Below are 20,556 nucleotides of genomic sequence, written 5' to 3' on the forward strand. Positions count from 1 at the left end.
ATCATATAATGTGAAGTTATGACCTTTGCAGAATCACCTTTTCAATTAATTAAAATTCTTGGTACTATTTTAATACTCCAAATTGTCACATACTGACCAGTGAGAGTTTCTCCAATCTGGCTCCTTTGTTACAATTGCCAGATGTCTTCAAAATAACTGTTTCTTATAACAGCATAGTGTTTCAAGCTCATCTGGATTCCTCCAGAAGCCCTAGTTCCTTTTAGGGAAGAATATATTAGAAACTAAAAGCTGGACAGTATATATGATATAGAAAGGCAACCAAGCTCTTTCACAGTAAATTATCAGTAATATAACTAATGAACTTATTATATTTGTACTTGTTGAACAGGTAGGCATATGACCAGGGTCTCTAGAACACTTGGGAAGGACCAGAGAGATCTGATAACCTTCCTCTACCCTCAAGAATGAAATGCAGCAGGCCTGTCAGAAGTCCTTACAAATCCTCACCCTATAAAATGTAATAGACTGCATAGTAAACGGTTCCCTATGAAATGGAAAGAAGCATGCCTGCCATATACGGATGCAGCTGGGTGTCTACTTCATATAGTTGAATGTGTGCAGGATTAAGTTGTATCACTTACCTACAACTATTTTTATACTTGATTAAATCTGCGTGTACTTTTCTAAAAATCAGTTAATGAAGTTGAACATCTTTTCATTTAATTTTTCATTTGTATTTCTTAAAAGAGTTTCCTCTATACATGTATTTCCCTACTTCTATTTGGTTGTTGGTGTACTTCTTACTAATTTGTAGGAGTCCTTCAGATATTCTTAAATTTAGTCCTGTATTATATATGTATATGTTGAAAATATATACTTTTAGGCTAATCTTATATTGGTTATGACCTTGTGTCTCATATAAATTCAATTTTTTATGTAGTTAAATATACTACAAATAAGAGCTCCAAGGGAAGGTGGAAAGAAGGAAGAAAAGAAGGCAGGGAGCAAAGAACCATTGAGGGAAAGGAAAAAAAAAGGGAAGAAATAAACTCTTTTCACTCTAAGTCCCGTATTATAATCTGAATATGTTTTACCATGTGTGCTTTACTTTGTCAGTAAACAATTCAAAGACTATTTCAATCTAAAACCTCTTGTAAGTTGCAAATTTAAAGATACTAAATTTAGTGGTGAAAATTAAAAGAATTTCTGGAAACAGGGCAAGAATACTTATTATCACTCTTACTATTCCCAATTATTCTAGACATTCTGACCAATTCCATACATAAAGAAACTGAAGGCATGGCTGGATGGCTCAGTTGGTTAGAGTGCGGGCTCTTAATAACAGGGTTGCTGGTTCGATTCCCACATGGGCCAGTGAGCTATGCCCTCCACCGCTAGATGGAAGACAACAAGCTGCTGCTGAGCTTCCAGAGGGACGGCCAGATGGCTCAGTTGGTTAGAGCGCAAGCTCTCATCAACAAGGTTGCTGGTTTGATTCCTGCATGGGATGGTGGGTTGTGCCCCCGGCAACTAAGATTGAAAAACAGCAACTGGACTTCAAGTTGAGCTGCACCCTCCACAACCAGATTGAAAAAATAACGAGTTGGAGCTGATTGGTCCTGGAAAAACACACTGTTCCCCAATTTTAAAAAATTAAAAAAAAAATAAAGAAATAAAAAACAACCAATTGCAGTGGAAGGGGCAGAGGGGGAGCTGAACTATAACATTTATAAATGATATCATAATGTATTTATATAATCCAAAAAGAACCAACTTAAAATCATTAGAACTAAAAAGAATATTCAGTAAAGAAGTTGGTTACAAATATATTAATATTGAGAAGAAGGTATAATGAGGATAAAAATATTCCATACAAATAAGCATATTACACCTAGGAATAAATTTAGCAAAATAATCCAGGACTAATATGGGGAGTGGGGAGTCATTCAGAACATACTGAGAGACAAAGAATTGAATGGAGACATACCAAGTTCCAAGATTACATATTTTTTCATGTCAGTATTCTAGTTATTAATAACTACTTACAATTCAATCCCAATCAAAATCTCAATGTATTTTCTTTGATGTGAGGGGCAAGGAACCTAATAAATGATTCCAAATTTTCTTGGAATAAACATATTACATTAATGAAGAAAATGTTTTAAAAGTACAGTAATGAAGGGGAGTACATGCCCAATCAAAGACAATATTTTGTAAAGCTATAATAATTAAAATATCTATGATTATATAAATGAGTGGTCCAAGGAAATACTTGTATACATTTAAAAAGTCACTAATGTGATAATGATGGCATCTCAGTTCAGTGGGAAATATTCAGTAAAAGGTGATTTAGAACTAGTTAATCTTTTGAAAAAAAGAAAAAATACAGCCATATCTCATTATCTTCTAGATTAAAAGAAACTTTATATATAACCATAAATTAGTAAAGCCCTAAGTATGACGTATAGGCAGACATACAGAGACTGAGCTACTTAACATAAAAGTTATTTAATGCTTATAAAGTCTTAAAGACCCATAAATAGAAGTCACAAGCAGAGGCCAACTGGGCAAAAATATTTGTAACATATGACAGTTAATTAATCTATCTAATCAAGAAACTTTAGTGGAAAAGTACATAAAAGACCCAAGATAGGCAATTCACAAAAGAAGAAATGCAAATTGACCAATGAACATCTGAGAAAGTTCAATCTAATTAGTAATCAAAGAAATGCAAATTAAAACAAGATGCCATTTTTTGCCTTTTAGATTGGCACAAGATCAAAAATAATGCTCAATGATGGTGTGGGTAAAGGGAGCCAGTCCCTGTGCTGGTGGGAATGCAAAAATGGTAACTGCTGGAGAACAAGTTGGGAATATGTATCAAAAGATTTCAAAATGTTAATTGCAGCAGTATTTATAATAGCAAAACTATTTGAAGCACTATTCATGCTCTTCAATAGGAGGATGGTTGAATGGCAGCCTTCTGCACTCATAAAGGAGCAAGGTACATCTCTGTGTTCTGATCTGGAGAGACATTCATGTCAAAAGGTATAAATAAGTGGAATCAAAGCAAGTTACAAAGCAATCTGAGGGATTTGATCACACCTTTCGTTAAAGGGAGATGAAATAAACCCAAGTAGAAAACACACAACAAACTTAACATTGGTTATCTATTAAAAGAGAGATATGAGGTAGGGAATATGAGATTAATTTTTTCTAATAAACCTCCATAGTTTTCCCTTTCTGTAATCAGCATTACATTTTATACTTTTTTAAATGTGAAAAGGGAAAACGCTTGAAAATATGCATATTTTTGATACAGCAATTTATTTTCAGGAATTTACCCTAAGGGAATAAAAAGTATGCATAATTTAGCTAAAAGAATGCTTACCCAAGCATTATTTGAGTGAAACTTGGAAACAACCTAAATGTGCAATAATAGAGTATTGGTTCTGTAAAATATATTCATATAACAGAATGCTATTCAGCCATTAAAATATAGAAATCTGATTAGAAACATGTCTACAATAGTATAGCACATTTCCATTACTGTTTTGTATGTATTTATTTAACACATAATGTATATATATTTTCATATGCACATATATATGAATATGCATATAAAAGTTGGAAGAATAGTGAGATTGTGATTTAGTTTGTGTATATGAATTTCTCATTTTTCTACAATGAAAATTTTCTGTAATTAATTGAAAAATATTGTTTCCTTTGCTCATCCTAAAATAGTTTCTTATTACCTGTTTAATTTTTTAAATTCCATTTCCTAAAATGTAAGGGTAGCTAATATTTAATGAGCATGTGCTATATGCCAGACATGACCCTTAACACTTTACATGTATTATCTCATTTAATCCTCACAACAACCATCCTATGTAATAACTGCATTTTCCTAAAAGAGAAGAAATTCAGGACAGAGAGTTTAAGTAACTTTGCCATGGTCATACATCTGGTAGGAGGAAGATTTCAAGATTTAAATCCAAGCAAATGAACTGGTTTTTACTACAACTCCTTACCAATGTTGGACCTACATTAGGACCTTCTTCAAGTAAACACAGTCTCATCTGACCCTCTAGCTCTGATTTAAATCTGGTCAAACTTAAAAAACAGTTGTCCAACCATTGTTATCTCTAACTAGTTCTTAGGAAAACAGCAAGACAATAAATGTGTCAAATAACTGAGTATTTCATCAGAAACTGAGGTGACCTTCAAGGAGATGGAAGATTTGAGTATAACAACTAAGAGCTCACAGAAGTGAAAATTCTGAAAATCCCTGTAACTTGTAACTCGCTGAGAGGTATTTCCTGCTTTCCTGCTCGGGCTTCCAATCTTTTTCCTCATTTACCTATAGCTTCAAATTCGGGGTTTTCACATGAATGGTCTCTTTGCCAATGTGACAAGAAAAGACGAAGAAGAATTACAGATTTAGAAAAAAACATTTTATTTTTATTTGAAAAGAAAATAAGGATATCTATGAATAGCTTTTTACAAATTTCTAACAATAGGAGAATGTTCTTCAACACTATTTTTCTCAGCAGCTATATAATTTCTCAGGTACCAATTTCCTACATAGAAATTCTGCTCTATTGTTCATTTCTGCAATGTTGATCTTTTACATTACATAAGTAAATCTGCCCAGTTCTCTCTAATCACAGGACTCACTTCATTTTAAACATAACTGTTTCATAACATAGGTGAAGATACGTGTAATATTAGTTTTACAGAAAATTATTTTCTTGTTCTGCATACAGTCTTCAGGACTAAAACTTAGAATTCTGTGAATTTGAATTTAAAATGTTTTACTTTAAAAGCTTGTAACTAACTATTGTTTCATCAGTCATCAGATTAGGTGGTGCTTTTCTAGTCTTTGTTTTGTTTTTGAAATTAAGATATAAGTAGCAGACCAGCTGGCTCTGTGGGGAAACCAGCAGGCCCTTGGTTTCCTAGACTTGAAAGAGAGCTAAGGCCAAAGGTTCCTCAGGTTTCTAGGTGGAAAGCCCTCAGGCTAACCCACAGTGAAGTTGAAGGTTCTGGAGATCATCTGATAGTGGGATAAACTGAAAATCCCAGCAGGTCACTGCTTCTCTTCAACCCACCCCCGCCACCCCCACAACATACCTTACTCTTTGGGACACACTTAGAATATACAAATATTTATGAGAAATAAGATTAAAGAGGAAAAGTAAGAAAAGAAACCCTATTCACAGAGAAGACTATTGTTTCGGGCATGTAAAAATTGAGCACTTATGTACACTCCTTTGTAGTAGTAACTTAAGAATGACTCAGATTCTGTTCTCCATGTGAATCAGAAAAATATTGTTTACTTATAAACTATTTTATCTATAAATGCTGATAAATTTAGGTCTTATTATCCTTGCTTAATTTTCCATTTATGAGATAGCTGCTTCGATCTCTGTTAGCAACCTGTTATTGTACAACCAGTTTCTGCCGCACATAAAAGCGAATGTTTTCATAACTGTAGGCAAAAGCTACATTTCCATGTACGACCTAACGCCTGCAGATAGTATGTTAAAAGAGGCATTAAAAAAATAAAGAGCATACTTTGGGGCATGTACTTTAAATATAACTTTAATTTTATCTTAATGTAAAATATACCTTTATTGGTGAAAAGTATGAAGTAAAACTTTATCCATAAATTAATATTTGATAACAGTAGATAAAAATATAGAAATCACCTAGAGACACTTTTTTTTTGCAGATTATGAGAAGTAAAACCTTCCAGATGACATATAGTTTGGTTTTGTGGCATGTGGTTTATTATATGAAATCTATTGGTTCATTAGTATCGTATTGGTTATAGCTAGTTGTTTCAGAACATTAACTGTCCTCTCACATTACTTACAGAGATACAGGGGACCATCTGTTCTTGCAGGGGATTTAAGTATATGTCTATTGGATATCATGCTATTTATTTAATTCAGCACCCACTTCCTATTGTTGTATTTTCTTGGGGGGAAAAGTCAATTTAATTACAGGGAATAAAGATAACCTCTCCTGGCAGATTACCCTGTCACCATGAGAGCAAAGCAGGACCTGCTTAAAGTAGGTTACAGTGGTTAATAAGAAGAGTAAAACCAACAACACTTAAGAATATTTAGCAAAGGTTTAACAAAAATAGAACAGAGAACGGCACTTTTAAGAATATTACTGTAAGCCTAGGGCTTGTCTAAATCAATCTTGGCACATCTGTCTGATGCAGACCGTAAACAGGATTAGAGCTGGATTTATCTGCTTGGCGCTAATTGTGCTCACAGTTTCTGCACATGTCCACTCTTTAAAATACTGCCTGAAAAACAAGCCTGCCTGAGAGATGACTCCCACAACATAGTGTATACAGACATTTATGGTATATTAGATGGTTAAGCAATGTGATGTCTAACAATTTTTTTTTGGCTCTTCAGAATTACTTATCTAATCCCCTAATTAAAAATACAAAATTCTGTTTGAATACACCACATACTGAGATAAATCTGTGAGGCAAGGGACCAATAAATTTGAATACACTTTAATTGTAAGAAGAAAACACAATTTAATTGTTAATAATCAGGTTAAACCAGGGTTTAAACAAATAGGGCTGCTCCTGTAGCTTACTGAAAAATGCATCACAATGCATTACTCTCCTCAATTATGACATAACATTTGTCAGCAGAAAAGTTTAAGTTCCTAAATACATACACATATCAAGAGTGACAAAAAAATAGCACCATACCCAGTAAAATTATAGAGGAAACTAGAAACTTATCATTTACATAGAGAAACAGAGAGAAATTGCCAAATACCCAAGTCACATATTCATCACACCAAGTAAAAAAATTAATGCTCAATTTCTATCTGTAATTTTTTTCCACTTAGTTATTTCTATCATGGATAAACAGCTTAGCTACTTCTCTAAAGAATTTAAGTGCTTGAAGACATATAGGTATTTTTGCTTAAAGTCCAAAATAAATTAATCAGTCAAAATATTTGGTTACTCTTTAGTTTGAGGATTTGAAATGTAGACAGTAAACATGGAATTCTGTATTTAAACCAACATTTAATGCCTATGATACAAAGTGATACTAACAATTTTAAATTACATGAGCTATGTTTAATCATAAATGCCACATAAAGTTGATTTTGGAAAATATCAGTATAATTGAAAATTTAGTCTGACTTCCAATTATAGAAAATCTTCTATTCTAAAGCTTTTTTTTTTTTTGACACAAAATTTATTCATGTTCCAAATAGCTTGGGGAGCACATAGAAATCATTTTTTTCCCCTAAATCTCTACTCTTAATAAAATACATCTATACTTATACTGTTGTTGTATACTGACAGGAGAAACTGGCAAATTAACTCAATCATTTAAATACTTAAATCAAACACTTATATCAGAAATTCTCAATGTGTAGTCTCAGAGGATATACAGGGTCAAAATGATTTTTGTAATAGTACTAAAGATATTTGCCTTTTTCACCATTTTGACATTTTCGCTGATAGTGTAAAGGCAATACTTAAGACTGGTATCAGCATGAATCAAGGCAGTGACACCAAATTTTGCTAATAATTGTTACATTCCTTACCGCCTCAAATTCAGTTAAAAAAGCCAGTTTTACTTAATTGTTCTTGATGAAGCAGTAATACTTTAATTTAAAAAAAATTAAATCTCTAGCCTTGAGTATATTTCTTTTTAATATTATGCATAATGAAATAGGAAATATGCATAAAGCATTTATGCTACAAATGAAAGTGATGGTTCTCTCCAGGAAAAGCACTTATACCATTTCAGTTGCAGCTGAATTATTTGGTTTTTGTGGAAGACCATTTTTATTTGAGTGATCAACTGACAGACTACGGAATTCAGACATGAATATTTGGCAAACATTTTTCTGGGAAATAAGCAAAGTTAGCCAGTCAAGAAAAACAACTGAGAATGTTTGTTGTCAATGATAAAATTCAAGCTTTCAAGCAAAAATTATAATTTTGTGAAACTTTTATCTGCCACAATGAACTGGACAGATTCCCAATACTTAAAGAATTTCCTGATGAACGGGCGGTGATACTAATGTATCCGATATTTTTTAAATATCGTATAATAAAATGTTTCAACATTTGGAAGATCTATATAACTCAGTACACAAGATTTTCCAAATAGTCAATGCAGGACGTTATAAAATCATGCATGAGTAAAAGATTCATTCAAAATGCAAGACAAATAGACTAGCAAAGGTTCGTTGATAGGTTCTTAGATTCCACATTGTAACTAACATTTAAGAATTTAGCACTTAAGATTTGCTGTAGTGTCAAAGAAGGATATCTACAGTTATTTGAAAACATCATTAAAATACTTTTCCTTTTCCAAATACACATCTGCGTGAAACTGGATTTTCCTTATACACTTTAACCAAACAATATATTCACAACAGACTGACTGCAGAAGCAATCTTAAGAATTCCGCTTTCTTCTATGAAGACTTCTATTAAAGAAAGCTATGACTTCTATTAAAGAGATTTACAAATATGTAAAAATAGTAAAGGAAGTAGCATTGCTTTTTTGATTGTTTTAGAAAATAATTATTTTAAATAAAAATACTATTTATATTAAAATGCAATGGACTTATTACTGTTATTTTTAATGAATTAATATTGTAAATGTCTTTAATTTCTACTACAACAAATATTAACGAGTATAACTTATATAAACAAAAGCTCTTTGTGGTTTTTAATAATTTAAGAGTGTAAAGAGGTCCCAAGTCCAAAAGCGTGAGAACCCATGGTATATAGTATCCTGAAGATAGGCATAACCTTAAGAAAATGCAACCAAAAGATGGCATGATTCGTACATTTTCTCTTTCATCATTTTGTGTCAAATAACTAACATTTGATTATTAATATTTTGGACTAGCTTTTCACCAAGTCCCTATTACATCAGAAATAGTGAAAAGACTACTTCAAAATTCATAATTTCATATTCATATTCCACATTCTATAGAATTACTTTACCATGCAATATGATAGGGTTTTGCCATTTTTTATTTCAGCAAGAGCACTAATGTGCTACTTCTGTTGGGACTATTTATTCCTTGATTTTACTATTTATATAGTTGCATCTGTCATTTTATATATCCATTGCCACCTCAATTCCTTAGGAAAAAATATAAATGGGGGCACCAATGGTAAATATGACCTTATTTGATTCTTCTTAGTCTTATAATCTAGTCATTTTATTGGCATAATCAGTTCAGATATGTATATCAGTTCATATATGATATGTTGTTCGTACATATCATACCAGATGATCTTTGTACAGATACCCACCCCAGGAACCTCAGAAGTATGGCAATTGATCTTTTTCTAGTTTCTCGGCAACTCTCTTCAACAATACCTTCCTCATCTTTCTCATTTCTAATCTCTGTATCCCAGCACTCAGCTCAACGCTTCAAATACAGGCTAGGCTTCTCATAAAACTTTGTTGTTGACTGTATTTACAATCAATCAGATAATATCTTAATCATACTGTACGCATTTCCACCTCTGAACCTTTGCTCCTTCATTTCCCAGCAAATGGACGGCCTTCTTGACTCCAGTCTTTTCAAACATTAACCATCTGTCAAAGCACTGTTAAGGCCCTCCTTCAAAGAGACATTCTTTAGTTCCCAGTCCCTCTGACCTCCTACAGCACAGTAGTACTCAGCTGAGATTTAGTCACATATCAGAAGTTCCGAAGTTACCAGAGGGTAAAGGCACAAAGGTCTTTGAAAGCCCTTTAAAGTTGATGCATTTTTTCCCATAGTAATTAAATGGTGGTTTAAAAAATGCTGATGGAGGAAAGGGTTAGAGAAAGATGATCCTATAATAATTTAGCTTAAGCCCAAAAGTTTACTTCTTCTGTTTAAAGTATTTGAACATCTACCACATTCCAGGCATGTCTATATGTAGAGAGGGTGCCAAAAAAAAGTATAGACATTTTAAGAAAGGAAAAGTGTATTAAAATTGTAATACTCAATATATTCTGATAACAAAAGATGAACAAAAGAAGTCACATTTGACTTCTACAATTACAAGAGGTGCTCAACGTGGTTACCATCAGCATAATTTTAATACAGTTTTTTTCTTTTCTTAAAATGTGTATACAATTTTTTGGCACCCTGTATGTATTAAAATGCTAATATTAAGGTAACAATCTCCATAAAACAACTGTTTTTATTAAAGCAAAAGTTAAGGAGTTCTTTACCTTTCATGGCCTGAAACTTGCTGGACTGTGAAAATAGGACTAGATCTCAACCATAACGCTAGCTTCTAATACCAGAGTCTAAGGACAACACCTGGGTATGGCTTTCTGCTTGATAAAGGCCCTCACACCTCACAGTCCAAAAGGACTCACTGACACTCTTTTCTTTTTTCTCTGAGGACCTCAAAGATAGTCACATGGACTTTGCTTTCACCTCCATCATTACTATCAATCAATGCACTACCTGTACAAGTCAGACCCCCCATCACTTATAGGGATCACCGTGAAGATAACACACAGCCCTCCAGATAATCGGAAGGATTCTGCTACTGAAGAATGCTGAAAGGCTCATTTTTACACCACTCCCATTCAGTTTTTCCCCTCAAGACTGTTATTATTTGCTCTTAGGTGGCTGGATGGCTCAGTTGGTTAGGGCGCGAGCTCTTAACAACCAGGTTGCCAGTTTAATTCCCACAACTGGACTTGGAGCTGAGCTGCGCCCTCCACAACTACATAGAAGGACGAGTTGAAGCTTGATGGACCCTGGAGAAACACACTGTTCCCCACTATTCCCCAATAAAGTTTATGGGGGGGAAAAAGAAGAAGACAAGAAATTATTCAGAATAACTACTCAAAGTCCAGGGTATTTGAACACAGCACAGGCAGACCTGTGTTGTTGAAAGGGAGCAGAACGATTACATGAGAGACTAAGGAAGTAGTAATTTTTACTTGTTGAAGACTGGTAGTACCAAAAGGGAAGAAGTTCATTTCAGGAGCCTAGAGAGCTAGAAACAGAATGACACCATCCTGATTATCCAAAAATGGACTGGAAGAGATTCTCCTAATCAGCCTCTGAACAGGACATCTGAACTTATCATCGGTCCACCTTCCTCGTGCCAGAGGAGGCACACCTATGGTCAAGGAAACCACAGGGGTGCAGTGGGCGGGGGTAGGAGGGAAAGGGAGGATAAAGAGAAATTGCCAGAAGCTATTTACATTGAACAAAAATAAACTTTAAACAAATACACAGAATTTGACATGATCTAAAAAGTATTTGTAAAAACCCTTATGTATTTATGTGGTGAGGATTTGCAGTCCTAGACTTAGTGGAGACCAAAGAAAAGTGATAAACAATTTTAACATAGCTTATGGCTTTATTAAAAAATCCAACTTAACATTCAAGACAAAGTTCATGTTTATTTTTAATATGCTAGGCACAGGGGAGATATGTGCCTTTATTTCATTTCCACCATTAAAAGCATATACTTGACAAATATATTTGTTTTTGGAATTCAAAAACTCTAGCTAAGTAAATCCAATGAGAATTGATTCACTAAAAAATAAAAATTACCTATGAAATGTAGTCAAATTTCCTAATTATTTTCAGTTGAAGTTAGGCAAAATATAAGGAAAAAAATTATCTAATAAACACACACAATAGATATTTATTTATCTTAATAAATAAAAATTATCTTAATAAACACACACAAACACTAAATTATGCTGGTCAGTTCATACGATTTAGGCTCCTATTCACCCAAAATATGATCCTTTACCTACATATTTGATGTAAAACAAAAATATAAAAGCCATTTTGTAGTAGAAATTAGAAGTTATTTTTTTTCTGAAAAAGATTTAAATTTATTCAAAGAGTCTGATATGAACATATACTCAGTGCTTGACCTTTGCATTCTACATATCTGGTATTTAAATAAGTGTGTTCCCAAATAAAAAGTTTTAAAATAGTTTCTACCATATAGTACTATGATAAAAGGCCAAAATTAAAGGTAAAGGTAAGAAAGTATTACCTGATAATGTGAAAATTTTAGGAAAAACTTAAAATTTTCAGATAGCGTATTTTATTTATTTCACTACACTACATAACATGTAATCAAAGCAAAAGCAGTTATAGTATTACAGCAAGCCACCTTCTCCTCTCGGTTGCAATATTACTGTCAGGATTTTTTTTTTTTTTAGAAAGATAAATTTGATATCAATATGATGTGACACAACTGCATCAAACCTTAATTTCACTCACAGTAAGAAGTCACAGGATTAAATAACACTGTGCAGTCTTTTAGAAAAGTTTATTGCTTCCAGATGGATTCAAGTTTCCTTTCAGCCCTGATTACATCTAATATGCACAGGGTGCCAACATTATAAAGGGCAGAGTCAAAAATATCATTTATATAGATAGCAAGGGGCAGGGTAGAAAAACTTTGCCTTCTCAATTGGTTGTTCTAGTCAGGTCTTGGCTATTTTTAAGAAATGATAATAAACATTTAATTAAAAAAACAAATATCATACTAGGTAAATGTCTTAAATAACGGCTGTTTTACAGAAAAACACAAATCTACCACAAAGCATCCATAAAATGACTCCTAACTCAAGCTGCATGCTCTCTGCCCCCATGTTGGGTTGTGCCATGTGTCACACCGCATGAGGCTTGCTACCAAGATGTCCACCTGTGCCTCTGTGGCAGAAGAGGCATCCATGTTTATTTCATTTCATGACACTGTTGAATATAAGCCATTGTGATCAGCCACATAAAGTCTTTCGAAAATACTGACTACTTAAAAGGCATGTGTGCTAAGATTAAGGCTGCAAGTAAATTACTACTTGCATTTAAAATAGCATTTTCTTATGCATCTGAAGTATCACTCACTACTATAACAAATGAAATCATTTCTATAAAACCCAAACAAAGCTTTCCCCATAATATGAATTAAAAAATAAAATCACATCTGCTCTATCTAGTCCATGAGAGAAAAGCGATAAAAATTCATGATTGAAGGATTTCAGTCTGTAGATCAAGAGCCAATTTTTTTAAATGTAGTAAAACTTTATATAACACTTACATTTTCTCATTTTCTTAAATTTAATTTTTCAAATGTTCTAAAAAATTATACAATTACAAATTTGACTGAATTTAAACGTTAAACAATTTATGTAGCCGTCAAAACAGATTAGCAATTTGAATACAACCGTGTTTCCCCGAAATTAAGACCTAGCCGGACCTTCAGCTCTAATGCGTATTTTGGAGCAAAAATTAATATAAGACCTGGTCTTATTTTAATACTGTATAATATAAGACTGGGTCTTATATAAGACCAGGTATTATTATAATAATATAACATAACATAACATAATGCTGGGTCTTATATTAATTTCTGCTCCAAAAGATGCATTAGAACTGATGGTCCAGCTAGGTCTTATTTTCAGGGAAACATGGAATTATGGTCTCAAAGCTCAAAAGAAGAGAAAAATGATTAATTTCTGGAAGTACATAAAATCTTTCTTCCTAGAGAACCTTTGGGAAAAGTGGTACTACAATAATTCCTACCCATGCCTAACTTTCTTCTGTGGATATTCAACCAAAACTAAGACAAATATTATTACAGCACTTAATTACTTGCATTTTCTTTCGAGAGAAATGAGTCCCTTTATGAAAGGGATACAAATGTTAAAATTTCAGGTGATTTTTATGAAAGTTTATAACTATCTTTTATTTAATTAATTTTTAAGTGATACTCAAAATGGATATGAGTATTAAAAGTCTTAATTTTAAATAGATTAAACTATCAGGGCAATATTCCTGATCAACTGCTTAAAAATGCCTGAATACACAGGGCAATCAGAAAAGGATCAAATTATACTAAAATTCGACTTAAAGTTACATATCATATCAATAACAGATCAATGAAAGAGAGTCCAACTGGTAAGAGTACCAGGCACTAAAGTAGATCATGAGTTTTATGTCAGCAGATGTTGCATCCATTAAATATTTCTAAGATTTCCAAATAATAATACGCATTTGAATTTACTATTGCTAATAAAATACTACTTTGTTTTCGATAACGGTTAACTATTCTTAACTGGTCACACTGTCTTCTGAGTAACATATGTGTGTGAAAAATGATTTGAGCGTCATTCCTCCTTTCAGTAATTGGAAACTGAACACTTTCCACATGCCAGACTTGTTTTACAGAGAGAAGCCTTTTAGATAGAGATCTTCCATGACTACCCAATAAATAATCACTGAATAAGGATCAGAAAAAAACAAGGGAGCAAACCATGTAGGTACACATCCAGAATACCCCATCTGCAATCCCCAAATCCCCAAAGCTCTTAAAACTGTATGTTTTTTTCTTAAATCTTTTGGCAGCAAAACCTAGCTGACCTCATGTTGTAGCAAAACTGGACCTAAATTGACAGTGTGATTTTAAGTATGTATCTCACTTAGCAAAGATATTCTTAATGTTTCATTCAGAAATTTAATTAGTGTGATTATGGGATCCTACCTGAAGCCAGTTGTGGATCTTATAAATATATATACATATATGTGTGTGTGTGTGTGTGTGTGTGTGTGTGTGTGTGTGTGTGTGTACCCTGTAATTATCCTTCTAAAAGCAGTAAATATCTGAATTTTTAACACATAGCTGGTTCTAAAGGTTTCTGGGCAGAGGGATGAGTAGTAAGTGTAAAGGCCCCACGGCAAGAGCACACACACGGCAAGAACAGTAAGATGTGGCTGGAGCTGGTGAGAGAGGAGGAGAAGGGTAAGACATGAGAATAGAAAGGTTGGAAGCAGGTAGACCATGTAGGGGTATGCAGATTACAGTCAGGGCTTTGGATTTTAGCCTCAATAAGATGTAAGGTCGTTGGAGGATTTTGAGCAGAAGGATGATATGAACCGATGTGCAGTTTAAAAGTAACATTCTATCTGCTACATGGAGAATAGACTGATAGGGGATTGAAAAATAGAGAAACGAGGAAGGAGACTTATACAATACAGATGAGAAATTATGGTTCCTCATAACAAGACGGTGGCAGTGATGCTGCTCAATTTGGGGTATATTTCAAAGGAAGAGGCAACAGGATTTGTTGATAGATTGGATGTAGATTCAGAGTGAAAGTGGAATCTAGCAGATTTTCAAGTATTTTTGACTTGGGCAATTAGAACGATGAAGTCCCCATGTACTGAGATGGGAAACTTCAAAGGAAGTGCATATTTGGAGGTTGTGGGAGGGATTGTGGAGTTTGTTTCAGGACGTAAATTTGATAAATCTGTTAGACCTCGAAGTTAATATTTAAGTTAGATTGATAAATCTGAAATTTTGCGGAAAGGTCTGGGCTACAGATATAAATTTGAATGTCATGAGTACTTAGATAGCATTTGAAGCCAGAAACTAGAAGAGGTTGAACCACAGAGAGAATGGAAGCAGACACTAAGAGGTCAGAGGACAGCCATGGGAAAATGAAGATAACCAAGAGAGAAGACAGAAGGGGCAGGCTAGAGGGGTATGAGAACCGAAATAGTGACATCTGTCAATGCAAGAAAAGTATCCAGGAGCACGGTATACCTAACTGTCACATTCTGTCCATAGGTCAAGTCAGATGAGGACTGACCACAACAAGTGTGCTGTGGAGTGATGGGAGTCCAAAACCTTAATTATAGAAGATTCAAGAAAGAACGAGAAAAATGTAGACTGAATATTTAATTAAGTCCAGATAGAAAATTGGGGGAGGGCAAACAAATGGGACCAAGTGCTCTTCATGGACTATCTCAAATTATCTTCAAAATAGTTCTATAAGGTAAAAATTATCTCACTTTAGAGATGAGGGTATGGAACTTAAGGAAGCAGGGTGCCAATGATTTTAATGATAACGCTAGAATCTGATTCCAAGAATATCCTATTATCAAAGCTCATCCTTTTACACTACGCACAGCTTCCTATGAATTTACCATACAAAATAAACAAATATTGAGACAATGTCATAGTCTTCTGGGAAAGAACACTAGTGTGGGAGTAGGGAGTAAAAACCTTCGTTTTAGCTCTAGCTCTGTCACCAATCTTGAGGAAAATGCCTTAACTTTTGAGCTTGATAGCTCATCCGAAAAATAAGAGGAATGAAGTAGATTCATTCATTCATTCATTCATTCATTCATTTATTCAAATATTTATTGAGTCATTGCTGGACACTGTTCTAGGTGTTAAAGAAACAGCAGAGATGAAAAACAGGAACTTACCCTTGGTGAGGAAGATGAAAAATATTCAATCTAAAGTTTCTTTCAGCTCTAAAATGTTACAATAGCTGTTTAATGAATATTAATAATAGACAAAAAATTTCCATTCGAGGCTAACGCAAACAGGTTTATATTTATTAGATCACAGAAACCTCATAGAACTGTAAGCTCAGTACTATCGTTATACCCCACTTTACAATGGGGGTGGGGAAGATAAACTTACAGCTTGAATAGCTTGTTCTACACACAGGAACTGAGAAAGCCCAAATTCTAATAGGTAGTCTGATTCCAGAAACCCATCCTTCAATCACCCTCAATAGTATAACAATATACTATTATACCCCATTTTACTGGGGTTTAAGTCTCCTCTCCTGTTAGTTTACTTTTCTTGATGGCTCTCCAAATGTTGAAAATGGGAAACGACAAAGAATAAGACGAAAAAGAAACTGCAGAAGTGAAAAGTGATATAATAAATCAAGAAAACCAAAGAACCCAAAGAAAACCAAAGCTTTGGAGTAACATGAACAAAAATGAAGTCTGAGAAGTCACATAAGGGGAAGAGAACAACAGCCCTCGAGCTGCTGGTTCAGGTCAGTGACCCACCAGGTGCCACGTGCCTAATTGTACAGGACAATCATTAGGCCTGCTTAACTACGGGTCCATCAGGCTTGCTCAAAAAGAGGCCTGCCTTCTCCCATTCTCTCCCAAATCTCTCAAACATGTCCACTCATCAACCTTACTGAGAATCAAAACTTCTAAAAAAGCCTAACAAAGTCAATATGCTCCCTAAATATTTCAGAGAGGAACTCTGGATACTTTCTCATATGTTGTGGTACAATCATGTTTAAAAGGAAAGCAGTTCTTGAGGGTTAAACGGTGAAATCTTCATAGAAATCAGAGAGGGAGAAAGGGGGCAGAGCTAAGTGGCCAGGTCTTAACGACAACCACAGAGGTGACCCTTTGATTATCTGCAGAGGACCAGTATCTGGCTCCTCCCTTTGCATCAGGGATTTCCAGTCAGAACTAAGCACACAGGGACCCTCACCATATCTGGGATCTATTTTCTGTTCCCTAATATTCAGCAGAGAATGGTGACATTAGATTAACTGCATTTTTCATTTTGAAGAACTCCTCTTAAAGCTAACATTTTCTCCTAGGATACTGAAGATTACTTGGAGATCATACTGCTTTACAAATTGTAGAGGCAAGTATCTTAATCAATAATCTATTTTGTTTTAAAATGTAAGTGCCTACCATACGCACGATGTTTTCTGACCTAAATAATGAGACTTGAGGGATGATTAGTTATGATTCTTTCACTGTAGCAGTTAGTGTATTGGAGAGTGGAAGCCCATTTCGGTAGCTAACCATGATGTTGAATGTTACCATATTCTTATTTCTCAATTGCTGGTTTACAAAAGGACACTGGGACCCACTGGAGATTTTAAGAAACAATCATCCAATCTGTCTCTCTATTCATCATACTTGTCTTCTGCCCAAGAGGACCTTTTCAACATAGATTCAGATTAATTCATGTGCTCTAAAGGCCTCTTTTTATTGTATTTATTTATTTTTATTAGTTTCAGGTGTACAATACACTATAATAGTTAGACATTTATACCCCTCACAAAGTGATAACCCCCCCCCAATAAAGGCCTCCATTAAAAAAATGGTCCAGCATTAAAAGGTCAAATTAGAACTAAATTTCACTCTGATAAATGGGCTTTTATTTATATTTTCTTTTACATATTCTTCTATATTAGCTTACTTTCTACACTGAGTACAATTTACATATGTAATCAGAAAACACACACATTTCAAACCTGTAGTTTTTACATTACCTGAAATTAGTTCTCTATTTCAATTGTTTGCTTCCTTCATTAAGTTCCATTAAGCAGCTAAGAATGGCTGACTAGAGAGTAAACATTATATTCAGAAGCTATTTCCCAAGTACTCAGTAGGAATAAAATTAATACTAAGAAATAAAACTCTACATATTTTCCAAATTATTTCATTCATTCATTCATTCATTCATTCATTCATTCATTCATTCACTTATTCATTCCATTAATGTACTACCTGCCTTGCAAGGAAGCAGTGAAGCTATTACAGTTTTCACTGTAAATAGCATGGTACTGAAACACAGGGATCAAGTGCCTTCCTGGCTAGGCACTAAATCAGACACTTATTTCATTTAACTATAAATCACTTTCAGGTTAGGGTAAAAATTGAAATATATAGGCATCCTTGTCTCTATATTTTAGAAAAGACCAAACAGATCCTCAGAGAGGTGAAGGGGCTTATTGATTACAGATGTAAATGACAGGGCCTTAATTGCAACCTAAGACTGGACTTTAAAGCTCATACTCTTTTCTTCTGTTCTATAGGCTAGAGGTACATATAAAAAACTACCCTGTAATTACAATTGTATTATATGCTTTATAATTAGGCCTTGAGAGGATATGGTTCATTCCATAGAATGGGCTCATGTTTTAGATTACCTTTTGCTGTCTTTCTGAAGCCTCAGAAAAGCAGAACTTGTTTCTATTAAGAAAAAGGTACCAGAGAAAAGCAACAGAGATCAGTGATGAAAAGCATGGCTTCTTATGAAAGGGGTTGGAATCCAGTCTCTGCCTCTTACTACCTTATGACCTTGGAGAAGTTATTTGAAGTCTTCTTCCTCAGTGTTCTCATCTAGAACATGGGGATGATAATGACCCCTATCTCCAAAGATTGTTGTGAAGATTCAGTGAGTTAACATACAAGATGGTTTTAACAGGTTCTGGCACATACGAGGTGAGATATAGGTGTTTGCTCCTTTTATTGATGATAATTATTACATTATGATTATCTGAACTGATTCAACACACCATCTGCAGTCACCACATCAGTACCTGAATCAGATAAACCACGAAAGTAGGCATGTGTGACAGAATGGTAGTAGACAGGGATGATCTGAGTATGCCTCTACCTTACACTTAGAATACAAAATGTTCTGACCTTGTTTCAAATTTACAAAGGTAACTCCTGTTAGTAGGGGGGACCCTAAGTGCCTTCCCCAAAGCAGACTAGGAAACCTCCATTGGTACAAAGGTCTTATTTCATAAGAAATATATGGAATAGGTTAGGAGGAGAAAAGTAGGAATTGACAGAGTACAAAAAATAATGAACGGGAAAATTAATTAGAAATAATAGTAAGAGGAAACAATTACCAGGTGTTGACTCATGTGCCACTGCTACCCTCATTGATCCTAGGTAGGTACAAATATTTTCCCAAATATTTTGGGAAATGTACCAAGTTCAGTTTGCATTGATTCTGAAAGGGTTTATGTACCCTATGCAAAACGCAAAGTTCTTCATCAATTCCACTCCAGGATAGGATGACAATGTTTTAGACAAATACTAACGATTATGTAGCATGACACAGAAATTTGATCGCAATCACCTGGTTTCATCATCATGTGGTTTTTCTTTGGATCCTGGATTCTATTACAGAAATATAGGCTGTGCTGAGAAGGAAAACCTTTGTGCACCCTCTGAGTAGAAGGAAACACTGCACACATCACTGCCCTGACTGAGTATTGAAACACTAGATGCTGTGAGAGCACACCAGCCCTGAAATATGCCACTTTCCTTATTCACCATTTCAGCCTCTCAACAGATGTGAAAACTATACCAGAGCAACAGTTTACACATGAAGGAGTTGCTAAGAATTTGAGACTAGATTACATGTCTGTAAGATCATCAACAACAGAAATACATGCTAATCATCTAAGATACACAAAATAATACCCATAGCACAATTATTTCAGAATAGTCTCAAAATGTAAGGTCTTATTCTGAAGGTTTCATTTGTGTTCAAAATCTTTTTGTGGAAAACAAAATGTAAACAACTCTATATTTAGATGATCTTGGTGCAAACTGGCTGTTTAAACCGTGACTACTAACAAACTCTTATTCAAAAAGCTTCAGACTGCAAAAACTAACACCATCAACTTCAGAAATTTGTGTAAGGATCTCCACAACTTTGTGGCTACCTATTTAAGAAATGGTTTATACAGTGGTTCTCAAACTGACCTTCAGATTAATTCCAGATCTTCCATGACAAGGACCTAAGTAGCTCTGCTTTGCTTTATCTAATGGGGGAAAGGAGAAAGGATGCTTTAAGATGCTCTTGAAACGAAGAGATCAAAATTACAGAAACCACTGCTTTTGTACAGTTGTTAATACAAGTAACCATGGATCTCAGAGTGCCCAATTTATTTCAGTGAGTTACTTCGATGCTTGCAAATCAAGGGTCAGTTCATTTGTTTAAAACACT

At 34.3% G+C, this 20,556-nt stretch overlaps 1 protein-coding gene across 3 annotated transcripts in view; it reads right to left on the reverse strand.

The window, feature by feature from the left end:
• The window catches only part of CERKL (CERK like autophagy regulator), a 109,744-nt gene that overhangs the window by 65,484 nt on the left and 23,704 nt on the right, over nt 1-20,556 (reverse strand). The window lies entirely within an intron of this gene.

The sequence above is a fragment of the Rhinolophus sinicus genome, linkage group LG01, assembly GCF_036562045.2.
Source record: "Rhinolophus sinicus isolate RSC01 linkage group LG01, ASM3656204v1, whole genome shotgun sequence".
Lineage (NCBI taxonomy): Eukaryota > Metazoa > Chordata > Mammalia > Chiroptera > Rhinolophidae > Rhinolophus > Rhinolophus sinicus.